Genomic DNA, 21,791 nt, shown 5'->3' with positions numbered 1-21,791 from the left:
CACAAGTTGGCATTGTCTTCTTTCTTTGTCATACGCTTGGTTGCCTAATTTGGTTGTAACAGTCACACTTTGGAGTAGCCACCAACTCCAACTCCGACTCCAAGCCTCCCACTGGCAACATCAAACAATTGAGAAATGCATTTGCGCAAGTCTTGCTTGCTCTTGCTCATTGAATCATTTCTGTTGCATCCCTCGCACTCAAGCACTGCTTGAACAAGACAGCAGTAAGCAGCATGCAGTTGAACTGCTTAACTCTTTCTGTTTCACTTGTTGTTTCTTCATTTACTGCTTTGAGCTGTTTCAAGCTTAATTTATGCATTTTCCCATACTTTTCCGAGTTTTTCATTGCGTTATGCGTGGGTGATTCTCACCCCCGCCTCCACTCGTCTTGCGCAAGGTGTCTCATTTACATTGCGATGACCACTGATAAAAACACATCTGGGGACCGCCTGCAGTGATCGCGTCTTTTTCTTTCGGTCTAATTAAAATGCATTTCGGCGGCCTCTGTCCCCACGAACTCAAGTGCAACGCTTTTTCAGACGTGATTTACAGGGGAGAAAACACCATGGAACACACAGGAAAAAAGAACCTCTTTTTTAGTGGGAGGATGGGGGTATAACCATGAAATTGAATTGCTACTTTGAAGTGCACTCAATGTCAGTTGAGGTTGAGGGGCCCAAAAGGGTTAGCTGCACACATGGCTGCACGGCTGACAGACAGTCGAAGAAGGGACTGTAGCGGTAGCAGGAGAGTGGTGTGGAGTGTATAGAGTATGGTATGGTATGCCAGTGGAAGTGTTGGAATCATCAAAACTGCGGGCGAAGGGGTGGGGGGCCACCTAGTCACCCCACACTAATTACAAGAAAATGCAGCCAAGGCAACGTCGCAAGTGCAAAGGTTTTTTCTCTTTGTTTCTCTGGTTGGTTGGACCACGAGTTCATTAGAGGCTTGAGGGAAAAAACCCCTGCTATTGGTGGGGAGAAATGCCACGCTATTTCCCTGTTGTTTTTTTAGGATTTTGTTGATTGGGAATAGGCAAATAAGAAGTGATTAAGAGTTAGGTAGAGGGTCGAGTAATATACACCAAAAAAGTATTTTTCCAGTGCAATTTTCGTTTAGTTCAACTTATGTTTATAGAGTGGCTTGCAATGGCATTTCCCAATTACAAACAAATTGTTGTATGAAACGTCTAAGAACCATTCAAGAACATGCGTTTTTTTTGTGGACCAACCAAAGACACAGTTTCTTCTCCATAGATCGTTTCATTTCCTATCATTAGCAGCTTGAATGAGATTCACTCGAGAGCTAACCCCCCCAATTGTTGGAATTAATTACCCGCAAATGATTCGTTTCCCATCGGGCAAGTGCAATCCGGACTCCGGAGTTCTATCTGCATCGCAAACGAAATCCGGGGAACAGAACAAAGAAAAACACGACATAAAACAAAACAAAATCAAGAAATTAACCACAAGATCAAAAAACCGCCCCTCGAAGCGACTAACGGTAAACGCTGCATATGTGCGCTTTGCGTGAGTTCTTCTCCATCGCTCTCCCCCCCTCGTTCTTACGATTTGGGAACCCTTTTTTTTGCTGCTCGCTTTCTTTGTTCCTTCTTCCACTTGAATTCGCTTTTGTTTTAACGGAAGCTGCTTCCCTCCTCCTCCTTTTCCTCCACCTTCTGCTTCTGCTGTTGTTTTTATGCTTTTTAATTTCCTTAACCATTTTTCTTTTGTGCTTTTTGTTCCACTTCTCGCTCTCGCTCCCGCCTTAACTGCGACACGAGTGCACTCCAATCGTCTTGTCTTTGCTTGACTTGGCCAACGAGATGGGGTACGGTATGTAAGAGGTGGTGCCGGAAAAAAGGCGGTGGGTATAAAACTTCCAAGCAGGGGAAATTACAAAAAAAAATGCACATATCCTGTAATATGGCTGTAGATGGCATTTCGACTAAAAGATATCCATTATTCAGAAGGAAGGTTGCTGTTTTAGATAGAGATAATGGAACGCTAAATATGAAACAATGAAAGGGAAGTATATATGTATCAATTTATGTTAGCTTATATTTTATCTTTATCCGATCACGAAATCAAGAATCAAGAAAACTCAACACTCCTATTATATTAAGGTAAAATCCAGAGAAGTTAAATATACCCCTTGTGTCGCACGAGTAAAGGGTATTCAAAATCTCATGTGACAGTCCCAGATTGAGGAAATTTTGAAGATTTATACAAGTATGTGTTTCGTCGAGTGTTCTGGAGTGTTTGCCTGTGTTGTTGGCATAATATCCGTATATTATACTTGACTTAATTAGCTGTTATTAAAAAGAAATTGGGGTAGCCGAAGGTTCTTCAATTAAATAATCATTTTTGTTCCGTGGCTTTGCCTAGCATTCTCTCGGTAAAGAAAGGGCGTACTACGAATGGAATGAAAATGAAAAGAAAATGTGTCACCGTTGCAGCTTCTCCATGGTAGCTTGAAGACCGGTGGCGAGTGGAACGGAATGGGGGCCCAATTGAGTGCGATTTGAAGGAAGAATTTGTGGGTTCTTTAAAAAGTGATTTGGTCCAGAGTTAAATAACTTTGGATTAAGGAAGTGTTTAAGTTTGAATTAAGATTTGTTTGATGCCAAAGCCAAGAAGGTGATTATGATGTGTACATTATTTATTTATTATTATTATTTTTTTATTAATATAAATATATGTATGTAGTTCAAGAGGCTAGGGCCACAAAATATCCTTGTCTGTCCGTGTCTTTGGTGTATGTACATTGTACATTTGTACATACATATGTACATACATAATCGAATAGCTAGCACGAAATTGATACCAGATTTTATAATTTACATTAATCCTGACTTTCTACATTGGATTAAAAACAAACTTAAACTCTAACTAAAGTCTAGTAGCTAAATGTTCCACTTAGTCCTACAATAGATCGATCTATAGATCGTGCCATGTCAAAAGCTTTTGTCCAGTTGTTGGTGTCATCGCAAAGCTCTGCGAAGTGCGTGTGCGGAAAGCTTATCATCGCTCTGTCTCCCTCACACGTTTGCATTGGTCATAGGCCTACGAGCAGCAGTGTAGTTTTTTGTGTTGCGGCCATTTTTAGACTTCCTCGTCCCCCCCTACCTCCAAACACCCCCTAAAAACTAAAAGAGAAAAAGCATTTTGTTGTATTTGCAGTTGAGCTTTTTTAGGTTTATGATCTTGTTGTTGTTGTTGCTGCTACCGCCTGATATTTATTGCGCGTGAATGTCATTTGTGAAGCGGTAAAAGCTTTACGCACTGCAAAAGTTTTTTTTTGTATTTCTCTCTATCTCTCTCTGTCTCTGTGTGTGTGTGTTTCTTTGCTAGTGCTGATGTCTACGCACATTTTTAATTATGTTGTGGCGTTCAAGGTTTTTTCTATCGCTGCTGCTGCTATTGCTGCCGTTTTTTGTAGTTTTTTTCATATGTATGTACATATATTTTTTGTTGCTGTGCAGGCCGCTGCTTACTCCTCCCCACACGCCTCTGCCTGCCCCTTTACGCACTTTGAGCCATTTTAATTGTAGGTCGCTCTCTGGCTCTCTGATACACTACTCTCTCTCGCTCTCTCTCTCTCTCTATCTTTCTCTCCAATTCGGATGCGACTTGTGAATATTTGTTTGTTGCTGCTGCTTTTTTGCGTTGCGTTGCGTTCGCACAGAGTGACAGAGAGATAGAGATTGATAGAGTGTGCGACGGAAAGAGAGGGGAGATAGTACATGGCCTGACGACAAGTGTACATAGGCCTATTTCTATGGCTGTATTTCCTATATAGCATCGACATCCATTAGCTTTTTCTCTCTTTCTGATTTGTTGTAAATTTTTATAGTTTTTTCAGCATTTTGTTGTTTTTTCGTATTTATTTGTTGCGCCCTTCTGCATGTGTGTTTAAAATTTATACGAATCTACACGTGTGTGTGTGTCGGTTTATTTCATGCCGGAATTATCAGCATTCGGTTCTGGGGCTGTGATGTAATAGGGTTCTGCTTAGAATTGACAAATTTTTGTGTTATTTTTGGCCTGCCTGCAATTTTATTTAATTTAATTTGTATGAGAATGTTTCTATTTTTCCGTGAAAATGTTTTATATTTCATAAGGAATTTTGTTTAAGAATTTTTTAGTGAATTCAGAGATTTATACCTACATACATATGTATAAAACGATGCTTTTCTATTGCATCTGTATCTAAATCTGTATGTAAGTATCTGCCGTAGTGTAGAACAAAGAACTTGTAAACAGAACAGATCAAAAACCTTTCCCAACATTCAAATAAATCATCGTTGCAACAGAGATCAATAAACCTCTGCCTCTACCTTTAATTTGTTTTTCTGCAGTTCCCATAACTTCCATTCCCTCTGGCTATATATTTGGGCCCCATGTCAGTACATACATACATATGTACATATGTATGTACATATGCCATTTTTATGGCTCTTCACCACACGCACACACATTCATAGAAGCACTCTCGAATGGCAATGAAACTTTACACATTTCAACTGTTCAATGCAGATAAACTCCAAAGAGGAGCAGAGATATATATACATATAGACAGAGAGAGAGAGAGAGAGAGAGAGAGACACAAAGATGTCCGCCCATGAAATGCGTTTTCTATTTGTGCAAACTATTGCGGCAACCATAGTACATAGTAATACACCCACACCCACACATAGGAGGCCCTCACTGCTCTGCCGCTTGCATGCAAAAGTTTCATTTCGTTTGCTCTTTGGATTGTTTTGCCTGTGTGTGAGTGTTATGTGCGTGTGTGTGTCTGTGTGTGTGTGTCTGCCTGTCTGTGTGCGAAGTAGAGCAAAAGGCAACTGACAATTAGCAACCCAACCGGGGAGGAATGGTGGGCAGAAAAAAACTGCACGAGAAAGACAGCCTCAGTCCAAAGACCGAAGCTTGAGATACTCTAAAGATCGATCTTTTTTAAAACAGCTGAAACGTTTAAACTAATATTTGTACATGTTTATGGGATTTTCTTTGAAAGCAGAAAATTTGTTGCCACTAATACACATGTTATAGGATATGAAACTATTATCCGCTCTTCTGGTAAAGACTAAGATGCGCAAATCTGACCAAAATACCAGTACCCCCGTCTAAGGGTATTAAGAAAAATAAAAGCTTCATAGTTTGCCAAACCCCAACAGACATTGCACATATGTATGTTGCTCCACAAATATGTATTTATATGAGCATATATGTACATAGATATGTACATAAGCATACATAGACATCTATGCCCGTCCTCTGAAGATAGGCCTACTATGCTCATGTGGTACGTTTCTCTATGTATGTATGTATGTACATTCAACACTTAAGTGCCATGGAAACAACATACCCAAAAAGAAAAAAAAAACTAAATAAAGAGAAGAGAAGCAAATGAAGAAAAAATTGTCACTTTGACTGACGCTGACAGGTTTCCATTCGGTCGGTCGGGCACTCCCTCCCCTTTCAACATAGCCCCCCCCCTCCATCTGACACTCTTTTGTCACATTTTTGCAGTCTAGAAAACCTTTACTCGTGTTGGCCTTCTCGTTATTTGATAAGTCTAATTAGTAGCTCATAAAGACGATTAATTCATACCAACTTTTTTATGGTCAAATTTCATGTAAGTTTCGTTTTTTGATCAAGATTATAATTTTGCTGCCAAATGCAGCCTTTGGCGAAAACAGGTGCGTGCTTTGGATTTATTGTTTCATAGGGTAGGGTTGGGATATAAAACGCAAAGTATAAAAGAAATATCATGATATAATAATTAATATTTGAGGGATTTACCTAGAGGTGCACGTGTAGGCGCAGGGGCCTAGAAACGATGTTTAACGAACGCTGAAGCAGGCTTTCCTTTCTTTCCATTTTATGGGCTTCCCATTACAGTTTTCTTTTAAAAACTTGCCCAAAGCGCACTTCTCATATTTTTATGGGAAATACTCAAGAAAAAAAATAAATACGAGTATTTAAATGCATTGCCAGTGCTGCTCAATGATGACGTCTCAATTGGCCCTTTACCTCATCCCCTTTTCTCTCCGGTTCCACCGCACCCCACCCATTTTAGAAACAGCCAAGTTGGAACAACTGTACCAACAATCATGCAACTGGAGAGCAGTTGTTGCACGCTCGCTTGCATAGTCTTGAAATAGGGTATTACGAGTGTATCTCAAAGCAGAAATGACAATTTATGTATGTTTCATTCTTGCAGTGTACTCAAAGGTTCGAGTTTGTCTCTCTTTTCTATTGTAGTTGTTGCAACATAGAGTTGCATTTTCTATGATTTTACTAGTATTATATTTCTTTCTTTCTTTAATTGTGGTTGCTTCTTGCTCTTTTGCTTTCTTGGTAATCGTTGGCATTAAAATTCAAGCAACTGCAGTGGCAAGTCATAAAATTTAAACAATTATTGTGACCAGAAGAAGACCAGCCGTGTGAGAGAAAGGGGGCATATCATAGGCACTTTACGCAAGTGCCGACACCGACAACAGCCACAACAACAGCTAGAATGAGAGTCACTTGCATTGCGTCAGTTACAACATCAAGCAGTTCAGACGCAACATCAAGCAGGTCTGGCCTCATAGTACATGTCGGACGAGTGTGCAAGGGAGATGGGAGGGGATTGGTTGGCCTGGCCCCCTATTCTAAGAAACAAACTTAATGATTGTGCAAATGCACGTGAGAGAGAGCATGCGAGACGGAGGTGAGCAAGAGAGGGAGTGTGAGTGTGTGCCAGAGGGAGACGCACTTCCGACAAGTGAAAATGCAGCGCAAAAGAAACGAAGCAAGACACAAAAAAGAAACAAAAAAAATAGTTGTGCATTTAATTAAATGCGGAAGACCCCCAACAACAACAACAACCTCAGAAGCAGAAAAACTACACGCAATAGAAAACCCAGACAGGGGGAGCGTGTGAGCCAGAGCGAGAGAGAGAGAGAGAGAGGGAGCGACCAACAGCAACAACAAAAAAAGTACACACAACGCCACAAAATTTGGAACACGCTGCGCCACTAAGTAGGTCAAAGTAGCAGCTACGCCGGCAGAGCAGTCAGCAACAGAGGCAGGCGGCGGCAGGCAGCGGCTGAATGGGGGGATTGCGTGTCAACTGCGACGCAGTTTTTGGCTTAGATGAAACGCCAGCAGCAGCAGCAGTGTGCAGTGGATGAGGAAGCGGCGGAGGCAGGGAAGAGCGCAGTAATATATTTTTAATTTATGCACAGCCCTTTAGAAGGGTATGTGTGACAGGGACATAGGCAGGAGGGATTTATGGGGGATTAAAACACCCTTAAAGCAATTATATTCAAAATGTTTTTATTGAAACAGAAAACAGGTAAGAAGAGACTATGACCGAGTATTACGACTACAAGTTACCCTCTTCTCAGGAAGTTTTTAAGAACAAAAAAAAATACGTTTAAAATTTGCGTTCATTGATCATCAGATAACATCTTTATAGCTATTTTTAATATTATACCAATATTTTGTCAAGTGTGGAAAACAGAATATTCTCAGAAAATTCACAAGAGAATGCAACCCAAAACTTGAATCCTTTAGTTTTTAACAGTAGGAACACTATGGAGGCTACAAACGTTCCTCCCGGAACGAAATATCCTGCCTACGCCACTGATGTAAATACATACATACATATGTACATACATATGTACTTCCGAAAGTACATACATATGCACATATGTATGTATGTATATGTCTACATACTCGTAGCAATGTCAACTAAGCAACTTTTGCTTTCTTGCTTCATTTTTCTTCTTTTTTTCGCTGCTTTTCTTCCTCTGCTTTTCACGCATTACCGTTATTAATATGCAACGCTGAGTCGAGTGTCATAAATCATACGCAAAGTGCGTAGACAATTTTTTTCGTTTGTGTTGCGTTGGAAAAAATGTTTTTCTTCTTTTTTTGCATAAATTATAATTGTAATTAGAGGCAGTTTTTTTTGTGGTGGGGGGGGGGGGGGAGCTTATAGGAAAGGGGCGTACCTGTAATTGTTTGCAAATGTTTGTGGACGACACTTTCTAAAACAACATATTTGTCTGTACGCACTTTTGGATGGGGATATACATAAGTATCTTAAAGGTAGCGTAACATGAATTGAAAACAAATTAGTATGCTGTCTTTATTTGGTATGAAAAAGTGGATGGATGATATCCACAAGATTGATGGCTGATTGATTGATTCGTCTAGTACGTAGATAGATATGTACATATATCCATTTTAACTTAAAAGTTTTGTTTGAAACTCACCTTAATATCCAATTGCAAATTTTCGCATTAATCCAAAACCAGAATCCAGATTGAATCCTCAATTTGTAAAACTCTTTACAAATGTTAATTTTGAATTTCTTAAGTTTTTCCTTCTTCCTCATTCACTTCACTTTCCTAAACACTTTCTTATGCCAAAATGTTTTAGTTTTAGTTTTTTTAAATTAATTATCAAAAATTGTTTTCCAAATACTTTTCGATAAGATGTTGTAAGTATAGATATATGATAGATATATATTTTATAAATATATTATTACGATTTGTGTTTATTTTGAGTTTTGTTTTGTTTTGCTTTAGCTTTTACTTTGCTTTGCTTTTTATCGAAACGAAATTTTTATGCAAACTAACACACACGTTCTCTGCTCTGCTGCTGCTGTTGTTGTTACTGAGGAGTGATTACTGTAGCGGTTACTGTAGTATTTTGTTTACTGTAGTTGTTGCTGTTGTAGTGCTGCTGTGTATAGTATTGCGGTATGTCCGAACCAATAATTTTGAAGAGTTGACCAATTTTGTTGGCTTAAATTTTGGATGCTTTTTGCGTTTGGTCCAAAAAGATTTCCCTCTGTTTTCTAACTGATTTTGGGTTTTGTTGTTTCTTTGATTTGTTGTTTACGACGGTTTTTGGCTTGATTAATTTAAAATTTTACATTGATTTTATTAAATTTTTAGTTGTTTCCTTTTTTTAGTTGCAAAACATTTTCCCTTCCCGTGTGGACGTTTGAGATAATTTTTGTTATTAAAATTTATATTCTTTATTTTTTTGCACGCAGCTTTGCCAAAAATCGCTTTTGTTTTTTAATTTTGTTGGTGTTGAAATTTAGTCCAAAAATTATTTAATGCCAATTTGTAAATTTTTGCGTTGCGTTTTGTTTGTCATAAAGTTCTTCTCTTCAGTTCATTTTTGCTTGAATTTTGTTTTCAATTCTAAAGAAATTAATTTCAATTTTTTGTCATTGATTTTTAGTTGTTTAAATATTCCAAATTTGTGGCATTTTGTCGCATTTGCCGGTTTTGGTGGCGTTGAATGTTTCTCTGGATTTTGTTGAGGTGGTTAAAATTGGTGTTGGTATGTGGAGTCATTTTCACAGTGACATTTGGCTGAAAGAAAAGAATGGAATGGAATTAAGAATTAGTTTTGGCATACTCTCGACTAAATTTAGTATGTGCTTGCAAGGTATTATGCGCCACTTCAAATGCACGAGCTCCTCAAAACTCATTCAATTACTTTGGTGCAGACTTGTACTTTTCCAATGTTTCTTTCTAACTAAATTAAAAAAATCTCAAGGATTGATGCATTTTTAAAGATTTTACAGGCGGCTACACGTGCTCGCCACTGTATGTATGCCTACAACCGAATGGTATGCCCTGCATATACATGTACATGCATATGTATGTACATAGTCGATTCCCTCTATACATAAATACAATCTTAAATTTTTTTTTATTTTACTATAGATTCTTGCAAGCTTTGATTACGGTTTTCAGCTTGATTTACTTTTAGTGATAACACAAATAAACTCTAAAAATATAGTATGTACTTATACATATGTAAATATTTGTATATTTGTACTCCAAGCATATTTTTATACAATCGGTTGTATTTCCATATACAAATTTCATTTATGAAACCTGGCCCTTGTCACTTCCCACAATGAAATGAGCTTATTCGTGTTCCAAACATAGTTTTCTTATCAGTGGAAGTCGAATAGCTCGTAAAGTGAATTGCACAAATCTTTTATTTCCCAGCTACCCAAAGAATCTATGATTGAAGCTGGGATACTTCGGTTAGAACAGCTGTTATGTTGTCATTTCTTGCAGTTGTATCACTTCTCCAAGGTTTTTATTTCCTTATAAAGTGTTTTATAGAGGATTCTGTCATTATTTTTCAGCTTCACACACGAATTTGTTTTGCCGATTTTGTGTTCTTTCTCTTTGATCACGAAACAAGTGTCCCTTTTTGTTGTGCTTCCCGGTTTTTAGGTGTCTCCATGCACTTCTTGCACTTCTCTCAATCTATTTCTGTCTCTTTACTCTCCACCACGGTTTTCCTTCTGCACTTTCAACACACATAAACCATGCAATGCACACAAACACACACACACACACACACACACATAGGCTTTTTGGACAGTGCCAAAAAGGGGTTCAAATTCACTTGGATTTTCGCCTTGTTTATGCTCCGGTTGTGCCCCAGGAGGTTGTTGGTGGCTCGGTGTATGTGTGTGTGCGGAAGGGACGGGGTTCGGGGAGGGTTGTTTATTGGTCGCCTTATTGTTGTTGTTGCTATGCGCTATTGTTGTTGCTTGATTAAAAATGCAGACGGCTTTTCGTTGTGCATAAAGTTTTTGCTTCACTGTTATTTAGTGCCGTTTGCTTTTGGTTTCAGTTTTTGATTCCGTTTCAACGTTGCTGCTGCTTCTACTCCGATTTTACCGTTGCAGAAGAGCCACCCCATTGATGGGCATTTGCAAAAACACACGCACACGCACAAACTGTTTCGAGAGGATTGCACTGCCAGCATGTGCTGTTTTTGGGGTTTTTAAAAATTGCAGTTTTTTTTGGCGAATACTCAGTGAATATTTATGGAAGCTGTTGCCAAATGCAGTTTTTCATACTTCGTCCAGTGGATTTCTTATATGTACGCGTTGGGTATCATTTTTATGCACTTTAGAAGAGTATTTAATAGTATCTTCGCAGCAGAGTTTTAACAGAGGTTTTTTTTTACAATGGGTTTGCTTTTGATGTTCTTTTTTTGGGGCACCTTTTGATATTATTTAAACATTTGAATAGATCACCAAATTACCTTTCAATCACTTGCTAAAAAACACTCACGCGCTTGCAGTTATTCGTGTCTCTTTTTTGCATTTGTTGAAACACAAACCAAAAATGTAAATAATAAATGAAAAAATGTTTTAATGCCCGTAAACCGTTTTCCGATCGGGAACACTGCAGTTTTCCCACAAGAACCATATACAGAAAATAAATAATAATTATTGTATTTTTTGATGGCTGTTCGATTATCGTTTTGGTTCGAATATTTGTGATATTTTTGTTAGTTTTTTTCTATTTTTTGTTGTTGGAAATATTGAATATTTTGAATTTTTGTATTATTTTGTGCTGGCGGCCGCTGCTTCAGTACTCAGCTTCTTAGCTTTTCAGCTGCTTTTTACACGAGAGAGACGATAGAAATGCACACAACGCTGCTGGCTGCCGCTGCGAGCACACCGAAACCACCGAATAGACCGAGCCGAATAGACGAGCATGAAGTTCAAAATTTTCGTTTATGGCCTATCAACCGGGCGCAGCGCAGGCAGCGGCAGCGGCGGCGACAGAGACCAGCCAGCCCAGAGTGGAGCCACCACCACCAGTCAGAGGCATTAGCAGCAGCAGAGCGCAACAGTCGCCCCGGCGGGCAGAGAGTGAGAGTAAAACGCAGTATTGAGCGCAGCAAAGCGCAGCCAAAGCATAGAACGCCAGCGCGGCTGCTCTCAGTTTACAGTGGGTCGAAAGTGGTCTGAAATATAAGTTTCACTTGAATTCCCTTCTGCTTCTCTGATCTCACTTATGTATATTTGATTATATTTGAAGCAAAAAATGGTTTAGTTAAACTGTTAATACCATTGTATCTTAGACAAGACACAAGAAATGTTTAAATTCGTTGTGGAGGGTAGAATTGGATTCATAGCCCAATAACTGCATTGGAATAACTGTTTGCCGCTTTTGACTGACTCTTTATCTTTATCGCAAATTTAAATTTCAAATATTAAGGACTTTTTTCTTCATAGAAATTTTAAACCTTTGCCATTAACTTGCGTACCACTGTTCGTGGCAGCGCCGCGGCGTCGCCGTCGCTAGCAGCAACAAAACAAGTACCCGCCTGCGCTGCCAGCGATTTTCGGCTTTTTTGCATTGGTTCGCTGCCGCCGCCCCCGCCGCAGCGTGATATGTGCATGTATGTGTGTGTGAGGGGGCTTTTGTGTTTGCTTTTGCTTTGCGCCCCATTGCAAATGCAAAAGTTTTGCACTGGTGTGTGCGGCGCGGCAGCGAGAGAGCACAGTTCTCTTCAGTGCTCTGCTTTTGTTATGTTATGCTCTGCTCTCTGAGAGTCACTCTCTTTCTCTCTCGCTCTCTGTCTGTCCCACTCCCACTCTCATGTGGCAATCACTTGCGGTTTTTGTTTCCCTTTGCGCTATTAATCCAATTGGAATGCAGGCGGCAGCTTGCAATTGTCTTGAAAAACGGAAGCTTTCAAGAAGGATGTGTCGTGGGGGAGGAGGAGGGGGCCTAACATTCTTATCCAATAGTTAGGTAAAAACATTATAACGGTCTGGCCTCGACAGTTATCTGGGTCTGTCTCCTCTCCCGTGATGCAACAACCCCTCTCTGCATTTTCCTTATCCTGTGTGTATGCACAGGACCACATCGCGTATCCCTTACCTGGGGGTGGGTTTCTCTGCAGTCTCCCACTCTCCAACTCTCTTGCTTTCGCCCTGATCCTGCTCTCTCCTGGCAGAGAGTTACATATACCATCCATCCGCTTCATGCAGTCGAAATTGCATAAAGTTCGACATGAGGTAATTACGGGAGAGGAGCGTAGCTCCTTTCAAGCAGAAAATGCTCCGGGAAAATCTCGTCCAGGAATAGAAGACGAAAACTTGGTCTTAACCTATTCCCCAGCGGGTGGTACATGTGTACATCCCCAGGTGGTCTGCCGGGCATAAGATGCACCATTAAGGGTTTCGATTTGGCATTTCTGGAAACGGTATTGGGGTATTGTAGGCTCCGAATGAAACAGCTATTTAAAGATTGAGGAATTGCCCAATTGAGAACGATATGATTTGATTCGAATAGGGTTTATTTAGGGGCTCGTTTACAGGATGTGGAATTCATAAATTGAGCATGATACGATTTTTTGACATTCGATCAAATTCCTACGAAGTACATACATACTTACGGATATTAGGGATTTCAAGAATTCGGAATTTATTATTATTAATTACGATTGAACAGCAGTCAAATGATATTATAATTAATTAATTTAGATTAAGATGAATTGCTTACATATTTTACATATATACTTGGGAATGCTTGGAATGGGAATGGGCTTAGTAAAAATAAATGTTTCTAATAACAAGAACATTCAGATCATTTAGTTTACGTTTTCAGCTTTTCCTTAGAGGACTGAAATTTCTTTCATTAACAAAGAGCCTATAATTGTTATGGTATTGTAGAATATTCCCACAATATCACTTAATTTTCAATAAGACCCACAATTTGTGTACTATCCCAACAATTGCCATAAGTAATTTGCATTTCCTTTGAAGTCTCTTAATCAATCAAAACCCCTTCAAAACCTAACCATTTTTAACCCAAAAACTTCCCTTATTACCCCTCAGAATTACAAGCGATTCACACAAGTGTCTGGTCCCCGTATTGAATGCATTTTCCTTACCAAAATATCAAATTCCTGCACAATCCAAACAATTAAAATCTAATTAAAATGGAAATAACAGCCAGAAATAACCCCAAAAAAATACGTGTAGCTGTGCCTTTGATTTTCTTTATATTTCGATTAATTAAAAGTTGATTTTGATTCTTATAAAAACCTAAAGAAAAGACACTAAAAATGCTCGAGTGCAAAGACACAAGCAAAGCCAGATATAAGAGCGAAGCGGGCGTGAGAAAGAGAGAGAGAAGAAAAAACTGACCCTGTTGAAAAAAAGACTCGTTTCTCCTGCGCTTCCAATAGCAAAAATAGAAAAAAGAAAAAAGAGGAATGGCAAAAACACAAAAACAATGCGCATTCATTTTGCAGCGGAGGGGCACGCAACAACAAATTGAGAGAGAAGCTTTTAAGAGCCCGTACATATCTGTATGTGTGAGGTGAGAAGAACGAACAAGAGCGCGCATGTCGTTTTCGCTCTTTCTCTCTCTCTGTGTCTCTCTTTCTGTTGCGCTGCCATTTTATGCACACAATGCGAGAGAGCAAAGAATGACAATGAATGTTTGCTTGTGGACTGATGGAAAGCTTGAGGGGGGCAGGCAGGCAGGCGGAAATTTACGCAACTCAACAAACACGTGGAGCCGCTTCTCTGTCGCTGCCGTCGCCGTCGCTGTCGCTGCCGCTGCCTTTGCCCGTTTATGCTGCTTAGAAATCCAATAAGCAAAAGCTTTGGCCGCACACCAATGCAACGCCCATTATATGCGTGAGTGTGCATACTGAATGCGTGTATGTATGTGCCTATGTATTTGTGGATCCCTCCCAGCCAGGGACGGATTGCAGGGGCAATTAATATTGAAATTGATTGGTGAGACATTTGCGCATGGTTGGGTATGGGGTATATCCGCTAAGTCACGAGCTCTAAGTCCATTCGTGTTTTTTCTGTAAATTTAGGTGATTTCATTTGCCATCACCGATCAGCTGTTCGGAGGTGCTCCACAGTCTATGTCTAAGTCAGTCTCTAAATTGAAATGAACCCACTGCGATGCTGATCCTGATTCTATTTTAAAAGCGATAGTTCTGAAAATATTGATAAAATAGGGGCTTTAAAGAATTCAAAAGAATTTGCTTTGCATACATACATATGTATGTATATTAACTACTGGCTAAATTATAGCTACATATGTATGTATATCCAGGGAGATTTTGAGGGTGTAAGAATATTGATACGCACCGAATTAATCCTTAAGCTTCCATTACATTAATTACCAAAAATCGGCTTCTTATCAGAAGTTCCATAGAAAATTTCCTGCACTTCCTCTCACGGGCCACCTTCTCTTCCTCACTTTGAAATCCACCCCTGGCTTTTGTGGCTTTTGCAGTGCTGCACGCACTTTTTCGGACTCACTCCCACTCCCCTCCCACGTCCTTTCAAAGACAAAGTTTTTGCTTAGCTTTACAATTCGTTGTTGTTGTTGCTGGTAAGGCCTATGTACAGCTTTTGTTGCCTGAGAGAGACAGAGGATGGGAGAGGGAGAGCGTGGCATTTTATATGCTCCACTTTTTGGGCGCGCGCCCCCATCCACCCAGAACATTCTCTATGGGGAACGCACTTTTGCAGCTTGCGTTTGTATATATGTATGTATGTACATATGTATGTATGGTATGTACGAATATATGAGTATGTATGAGTCTATGTGTAGGTGTGTGTGCGTTTGTGTGCGACACGCGCCCTTACTTTTGCCTGTGTATTGGTGTGCGCGCATTTTTGGGTGTGCTTTTTTTTGGTATTTCGTGAAATTTTAGCATTTATTTGTTATGTACTTTGGCGCTCGCTGCGTCAACTGACGTCGCTGCTGCTGCTGCTGCTGCTGCCTGCCTGCTGCAGAGAGCAGAGCATGTTGCTGCTGCTGCTGCTGCTGCTGCTTTTCTCCCTCTCCCGCTGTTTCCTCCGCTTCTCCTGCTTTGCTTTGCTTTTGGCTCTTGCTTTTGGATTTGGTTTTGCTGTATGCGTGAGTGCGTAGGCTCGACTATGTACAGTGCACACTATTGGCAATTACATATGTATATATACCTATGTATACGCGTACACTGCATACATAGCATTGTTTGTATGTATTCTATGCATGTGTATATTTTACATTTGTATGCCTGTTTGTACAGTTAACTTTTATTTTTGGGGACGGGGGCGCTCTACAATATGCGCCGCCAAAAAAATTGCTTATGTCTGTGTATTGCATTTTTTTTCTTGCCTGCGTCACAGGTCTAAGGGTGGAGAATCCTTCTTATATACTGCACTATAGTACATCGTATAGAATCTGTTTGGTTTCAGATCAGTAAGTACGCTTTTGTGGCGGAAATTGGTTGGGAACAGAGGATGAATGCGGGACAAATATTAAGAGATGCTATGGTTATCATACAGATCAAACTTTGCACAGCACAGCACCTGAAGAAGGTGTTGCCGGACTGTTGAGTCTCCTCCACCCTTTCCGTTAGTTTCTACGCAAAGAATTCTTCCCAAAGAATTGCACAAAAACAAATGCTTATTTAATTGCTTTGTTTAGCAGTTTGGCAGGTTGTGTGAAGCACACACACACAATCATTTATATATTCTTTTTTCATGGACAGCCCATCCACTCCAACAGCAACAGCAACAGCAACCCCAACCACAACCCACACCCCCACACCCCACTCCCCACTCCCCATTCGCTGCCTGTTGTTGCGTTGCGTTTTCAGATAAGATGATATCATTTGTTTTTGTAGCAATGCGAGCACATTAAAATTGTATCTGTGTGTGCATGTAGTACATACCATGTACAACCACAAGTACGTATGTATGTACATATATGTACATATGTGTGTTCATTTATGTGGGGGACGGCAGTGGGGTCTGTGGAAGCCGCTGCCCAATTTGGCGCTTGCATTGACTGCGTTTCATGCTCTTTGCCTTTGTTTCTGTTTCATTTTGCTTTTGTTTTTTGGGTGGGTTTCGATTTCAATTGGTTTGAACCAGTTTCATGAGCGAAATGAGAATGGGGGCACATAATGCCTGAATATGGAGCATGCTATACTTGACACTGAAAATGTTGCCCAAGAACTATGCTTCTTATACATATGTACATATGTATGTATGTCTGTCTGTATAACATGTACACGAAAACTTAAGAAGTTCAACGAATGAAAGATTGGAGAATCATAATAATACATACGGTACAATCAGTAGTTAAGATGGTTACATTTGCGACCGACTATTTTCTCTCATGATCTCTTATGGGAACATGACTATTTTTATGAAAATTCTGCATTAATAACATTTTTCTATTCCTTTTCAAGAAAAGAGGACCATTCCAACTCAATCCACCTTAACTTATATCACCTAAACGAAGTTTCAACTGCATTAAACATGATCTCGCAGTCGATAGGATTATTTAGGATTATTTAGTTATCGTAGGGCCAGCATGCAGGGCATGCATTCCTCGGATTCGTCTCCTCTTAGTTTGTCTTCATTTTGTTTCGAACTGTCTTTAATCTGTAAAATTCATAACGAGTGAAAATGGCAGTCGTACAGCAGGAGCGACCCAAGTAAGCCATAGGAAAATAAGCAGTGCAGGTGCAGTGCACAGAAGAAACGATTCCAATGATCAAATATAAATGATTAAAACTTTGAAAAACAAGGGAAATTCGGACATAATCTTCAAAGAATAAAAAATAACTGCTACGCAGTCAAGAAACTGCGTTTTGAGCTCATTTCACTTATTCATTCACTCATTCATACATACCTTCATTCATTCATATACTCCCTCTTCTTCGCTCTCTTGTTTATTCCCTCATTCATTCAAAAGTAAGGCGAAAAATAAGAGAAAACAAAACCAACAATGGGAACGGAAGGAGTAAGAAAGACAACAAAAGATAAAAAAGGGTTTCAAGGACATTTTACACATAATTTTTACTACCTTACACGCTTTCCCCCGGCAGGCGACAACAGAGTTTTCGAAAGAGGCACGAGGGGTACGGTTCCGTAAGTGGAAACCCCAGCTAATGTAATAATTTTTGCGCTCTGCTTTTTTTGAAAGATGTAAGAGTAAGAGTGTTCAACGCTGCTCCTGTTGCTCCTCTTCTGCCACTGCCTCTGCTTCCGAGTTGAATGCTCTATTACGCTCAATCAACGACGTCGACGATGCCGACGACGACATGACGCCTGCAGAAGTAGTAAAAAAAAGGAAAGCTAGTTTAGGTATCCGAAGGTTTGATACCCTTGAAGATCGATAGATTAAATCTGTACAAACATACAGATTTGTATCACAAAAACGGATACACTAATGCGAACTCTGCTTCCAGCAATGAGAAGCAATAGACAAAATCATCATACCCCCCTCAAGGGTATAATACATAAGTGTTGAAAAAAAGGAGTGAGGTCGGTGAACGCGTAGAACGAGTGAAAAAGGTGAAGTTCTAGGACGACGACATTGATTGCCTTTTCACCTTTGGCTCTTAGCTTTATTATTACCGCTTTTCTCCACATCTCCCCACCCTTTCAAACGACTCCACTCCACATGTTTTACTTTTACTTTCCCTTTTTTTTGTTTACCTTGCCGTAGTAGTCCTACGGCCAATCGATTATTATGATTTGGGTGAATGAACTTGAGTGGGTTGACAACATTCTTATTTCCATATGAACAGCGTCTTTTATGTACCCTTTTTTGTGCGTAAGGAAATGCAATATGATATTCTCATAGAAAACCAGACTCTAGAAGTAGTAAACAAAGGGGAAGAAAGCAGTTGCATTGCTGTTCATAAGAAGCAATTAGAAGAGCACGTCGGAGGAGAAGAAAATAGCTAAAATAAGTCACCAACTAAAAAAGGAAAAGCATAGAGCGATTCTTTTAGGAAGCAATTCGAAGAGAAGAGGAGTTAGGGCTGCCTCTAGGGAGATCTAGGGAGAACAAGAGCGATTTTCCAGAGATACTCTTAAAATGGAACTGCAAAGTACTAATAGAAATAGCTCCTCAAAAGCTCCTCCTAATCTGAACTCTTTATAATTAAGAAGTAAATAAGTAATCCCAAACTAGAAAAGAGGATGAGAGGAACAGCTGAGAGGAGAACTCCAAAATTTGCTAAATAAACTAAAGCGCAATAGGAATTAGAGCACGAGGAAGAGTTAGTAGCAGCGGGTGATGGATGGACGGAGGGAATGAGAGCGGTAATGATGTTGTATTACGGCTGGGTGGCTCAGCGAGAGAGAGAGAGAGCGAGAGCGACTGCGGGAGAAAGGGATGGAAATTAGGTCACGCACGCATGTTGTCGCTGCAACAACAACGCACTTACGCAGAAAGACAGAGAGAGAGAGAGAGAGAAAATGAACTAGACGATGAGATACGAGATATCATCCGCATGGCAATGCCAAACTACAGCCAGACAATGCGACGCGACGGCTGCAGGCAGGGAGAGTGTAAGAAGTGCTGGAGGGAGAGCTAAAGGGAAAGGTAGAAGCAGAGGACGGAGACGGCAAGTCGTTTTAGCTGGGCGGTGGTGTGGCGCATGCAAAGTAGAACCAAGGCACAGTAGTGACAGTATAGGTATACATAGGTGAAGGTATAGCCCGATATTTGCATTCCCCAAAGGATCACCCTGCCTGGCCTGAATAATGGAGTAAGCCATTGAACAACAATGTATGTTTTATGGCTTCCAAGCCTTGTTGCAACATGAGGTTGACCATCTATTGATGTTCAGCATTTGGTTCAAGCTTAGTGATTGACCCAGCCCCCTATCTCTATTGATGAATGCAAGAAATCCCCCCAAAACTATTTGATCTTCCATCCTTTAAGTTGCTCTTTACTTGTTTTCACTGTGGATCCAAATGATTCAAAATTGTTTGCTTCTGTTTGGTGCAGTCGGTGGGCCATACACTCTGCCCCTGCCACACCAAAACTTCCACCCCTCTCTCTTTTCGACTGCAATTCTAGAACAGAATTTGAACAACATTTTTTGTTCGCTTCAGTTTTTGGGTTTTGTGTGCTTTTTTCGGTTTTTCGTTCGGTGAGTGGAAAATTGGGTCAATGCATGTAATTTGGAGTGCGCCCTGTCTCACCCGTACAGTGGGACCTATCTACACGCACAGATGCGTTCGGGCTTGTGTGTTTGTGGATGTTGCAACGATGGCTCTGTGCCACTGCCACCGCCACTGCTGACGCAGTTGATTGCTACTGCTGCTGCTGCCCTTTGTTGTTGTTCTCCCTTTGATCTTCGTTCTCATTTTGGTTTTGGTTCCCATTTACTGCCGCCCTCTTGCTGGGCCTCCCACTGTGCGTGCCACGGTGTGGCAACATTCTGAATGCAATCTATCAATCGTTAGCGCTGCTGCTGCTGTTGATTCTGTCGCAGTCGGCGCGCCTCTGCCGGCGTTTTTGTTGTATTCAACCACTGAGCAATTATGTAATTCTTGCCACGCTGGGTCTGGTTGGGGAAGGCCTGGGATATTTCAGCAGAGGGATTTGTTAACCGCCGAGAAAGAAGAATCGTCGAATAAGTGATAGTTGGGAAGATCGATTGGCAGCAAACGAAGGCTTTCACGGTTTCCATCATTACTCTGATGATTGGAGGAGACGGTGTAAAAGAGAAGCGAATGTTATTCGGAAATTCCCACCTATCTGTGGCATAGGGTTGGCTTAAAGTTCCAGCATCTCTAGGGATTGCAAAATAATTAAATATTTTATATTTTAGTATTCACAAATGCCCTTGCCGCCCTTCGACTGTCCGTTCCACACTACTCCCCCCAATGTCTTAAGTATCTGCCACACAATTGAATTCTTCCGGTTTCTGTTGCAAGCAGAAATCTTTTACGTCATGCTATACAAAATTTAGCTCAACATTTACAATTCATGCATAATAAACAAATAAAGAATACTTTGAGAATTGCCTATGAACATTGCCCTGTCTCCGTCTCGGTCTCTGTCTCTGATTCTGAGATACTCATTCTCTGATTTTTTCTCTTGCTTGTACTTTTTCTGGGAAGCCCTTTAAATTGTGCAAGCTTTTCAACTTTTTGGGGGTTTTTTTGCATAAAAAATAAATAAAAAGGCAGAAAAAGAGCAAAGAAAACTGGGGAAAACATCATGGACAATTGTGGCTGGTGAAATTGTTTGGGGTTTTCCGCCTGTTATACACATTATACAGGACTTTGTCTTGCCTGTTTTCTGTATTCTGTTTTTCTCTCTTTTTTGAGTTAATTTAATTTATGGTCAATTCGGTCGGAGGTCCTTGTTTTGGTCCACTAAATGTGATTTTATTATGATGTGATAATCCTAATGGGTATGTTCGGGGATCAGAGACCAGTTCGAAAATTACTATCTTTCAAAATGCCTTAAGAAGGAAAACTCTGTTTAAAAAAATTACACAAAAGATGCCATTTAAATTCTGTTTCAGAATGGTCATCTTTATTTCCAGCACAAAAACAAATCGCTCTAAAAATCCATTCTTAAAATGGAGTAATTAACATTTATCCCCCACCCATTCTGCACTATATTATTAACAAATTTCTAATAAGTGCTTTTGGTAACCTTCGCCCATTTTAAATCTTCTGTTTTTTTAGGTTAAGATGCTCTCGTGTACTTCCTCCCCTTACCAGAGACATAAAGTTTCTCTTCTCGACTGGGGAAAATCGCAGGCAATTTCGATTCCCACGCGTGCACAGTTTACGCCAGCGAACTAATTGCAAATTAATGACTTTACCAAAACTCACAGCAGCAGCAACAAGGACTGAACAGAGGGGAAGGGAAGTGGTAGGAGGAAAAGCAACAGCAGCAAGAGCTCTAAGAACTATGAGATACATATTTGGCATTAGATATTTGCACATCTTTAAGATGCTAGCACTGCCTACGAATACGCGCAGGGCCGAGCCCTTTGGGCTTCAGTTAATCAATCATTTTGTCTATTACATGCCTCGGCTCGTGGCTCAGGGATCGGGGCTCCGGGTGAAGCAAAAAAGAAACAGTTTCTATCATGTCTGTCAATTTGTAGTTAATTACTTTGGTGTCTGTGCCTGTACTCCCAGAGATCGATGGC

General features: G+C 40.2%; 1 protein-coding gene across 1 annotated transcript in view; it reads right to left on the bottom strand.

Annotated features, from left to right (window-relative positions):
* Positions 1-8,514, bottom strand: part of chinmo (Chronologically inappropriate morphogenesis) — a 54,473-nt gene extending 45,959 nt beyond the window's left edge. Inside the window, exon 1 of the mRNA XM_001357086.4 lies at positions 8,273-8,514. The gene's annotated coding sequence lies outside the window, so the exon portion shown is untranslated. The remainder of the gene's footprint in view (positions 1-8,272) is intronic.
* Between the last annotated feature and the right edge of the window lie 13,277 nt (positions 8,515-21,791).

Source organism: Drosophila pseudoobscura, chromosome 4 (assembly GCF_009870125.1).
Source record: "Drosophila pseudoobscura strain MV-25-SWS-2005 chromosome 4, UCI_Dpse_MV25, whole genome shotgun sequence".
Lineage (NCBI taxonomy): Eukaryota > Metazoa > Arthropoda > Insecta > Diptera > Drosophilidae > Drosophila > Drosophila pseudoobscura.
The sequence above is the reverse complement of the archived record's forward strand: the minus strand, read 5'-3'. Positions and strand labels throughout refer to the sequence as shown.